Genomic DNA, 1926 nt, shown 5'->3' on the forward strand with positions numbered 1-1926 from the left:
GTGAAATGTTAAACCGAATGAAAGTGGACGTTGTTTCGCAATAATAATGTTCCACTATTTCATTCAAGTTTTATAAAACCAAGCACACTTCTTGACGAGTTGATCACTTTGAAAGTGTTAAAGTGCCATGGACTTAGAGATAAACCATTGATAAGCACGACAGCTTGAATGATATGAGAGGTAGACTTGAGAAAGTTACCGACAAGGAGACTTGTCATTTATGTTTTTCAAACTTAACTCCTGACGGGTTGGTCACTCTCTAAAAGTGTCAAAGTGTGATAGATTCAGAGTTGAACTATCTTGAACACGCCAACTTGGATGATATGGGGATCGGCTCGAAAGAGTGATTTTTAACAAAAAGATTTGTTTAGCCATATATCTTGAAGACACCTTTTTGTCACTATCCTTGGTCTGAACACCACATAGAGATATGGGTGCTAAGCTATAATATAGTGCAAAGGTGAAGTCCGAAAGGAATACCTTCAAGATAGATGGTGGAACTAGTTCTTCTACAGCATTGTCTGCTGGATTTTGTGTTTACGTTTCACCCCAAGTCTTACACTCGTGCTACATTTATTATTTTGTTTCATTATCTGTGTTAACTCAGAATCAAACTAAAGTCTTCTTTTTCGTCATCTGAAATCCTTTCTTTTATTGGACTCTTATTGAACTTTTGCTACAATCCTCGTGGACGATAATCTGGTAGTTGTACCACTTTATTACATGGAAAGACGATATTGAGCCGTATTGTATACTTGCTTTGTGACTCAATTTTATTAGTCTAAAGGTGTTAGAAATAGCCCGACTTAAGTTTTTGGCACCGCTGCCGGGGATTGGCAAGCTAAAAGTTTTTCTTTTGAGTAAAGTAAAAGATTTGATTATTCTAGTCCCGTTTTTAATCATCTTGAAAGTGGTGTATGCCAAGAACACATCGCGGGGAATTTTTGGAACTTGATCCAGATATTGAGAGAACGTTTCACCATAAAAGGAGGGCTCAAAGAGCATTTCTTGCTCTACTCCCTCCCAACATGGAGTTGCCTCCTCCCATCATTCCGGAAGTACCACATTTGGAAAACCAACCGCCAGTTTTTGGCAAATACCACCTTTCCCAAATTTTCAACAAGGACACCCACATAATCATAATGAGGACACTGAATCAGAGCATAATGAGCAACAAAGGGCACAAACTCCAAACATCATTAATCTGGCAAATTCCAAAAATGGAAGGATCATGGATTATGCTATCCCGGATTTTGAGCAATTAAATTCTGGGATAGTTAGACCACATATAACCGCTCTCCATTTCAAACTAAAACCAATAATGTTTCACATGTTGCAAACTAATGGCCAATTTGCTGGACTGCCCTCAAAGGACCCACGTTCTCACTTAAAGTCTTTTATGGAAATCACATATGCCTTCCTGATCCCGGGAGTGTCCAATGACGCTCTCAGACTCACTTTATTTCCATTTTCATTGAGGGATCGGGCAAAAGCATGGTTTAACTCTTTAACACCAGGATCTGTGCCGTCTTGGAGTAACATGGCAGAAATTTTTTTGCGAAAATATTTACCACCAACAAGGAACACTAAGTCTAGAAACAAGATCTGTCTTTTCAAACAACTGGATGATGAAGTTGTTCCTGACGCGTGGGAAAGGTTTAAAGGGCTGTTGAGGAAATGCCCACACCATGGCATTTCGTACTATATTCAACTTGAGACGTTTTACAATGGGTTAAGTCCCATGGCAAAACAAATGCTCGACGCGACTGCAGGCAGAGCCTTTACAGCCAGTACCTATAATGAGGGATATGAAATCCTGGAAAAGATATCAGCAAACAATGGCCATTGGGCTGACCCACGTGCCCAGCCACAGAAAAAGACTGTTGAATACATAAGGTGGATGCATATACTGCATTAACAGCTCAG

At 39.7% G+C, this 1926-nt stretch overlaps 1 non-coding gene across 1 annotated transcript; it reads right to left on the reverse strand.

Moving 5' to 3' along the window:
* Nucleotides 1-1588: 1588 nt before the first annotated feature.
* LOC112502923 lies at nucleotides 1589-1695 on the reverse strand. The gene has a single exon (XR_003067803.1). It is a non-coding gene; the product is annotated as a small nucleolar RNA R71 (small nucleolar RNA).
* Nucleotides 1696-1926: the final 231 nt, after the last annotated feature.

Source organism: Cynara cardunculus, unplaced genomic scaffold (assembly GCF_001531365.2).
Source record: "Cynara cardunculus var. scolymus isolate 2C unplaced genomic scaffold, CcrdV1 Un_Scaffold_2180, whole genome shotgun sequence".
Lineage (NCBI taxonomy): Eukaryota > Viridiplantae > Streptophyta > Magnoliopsida > Asterales > Asteraceae > Cynara > Cynara cardunculus.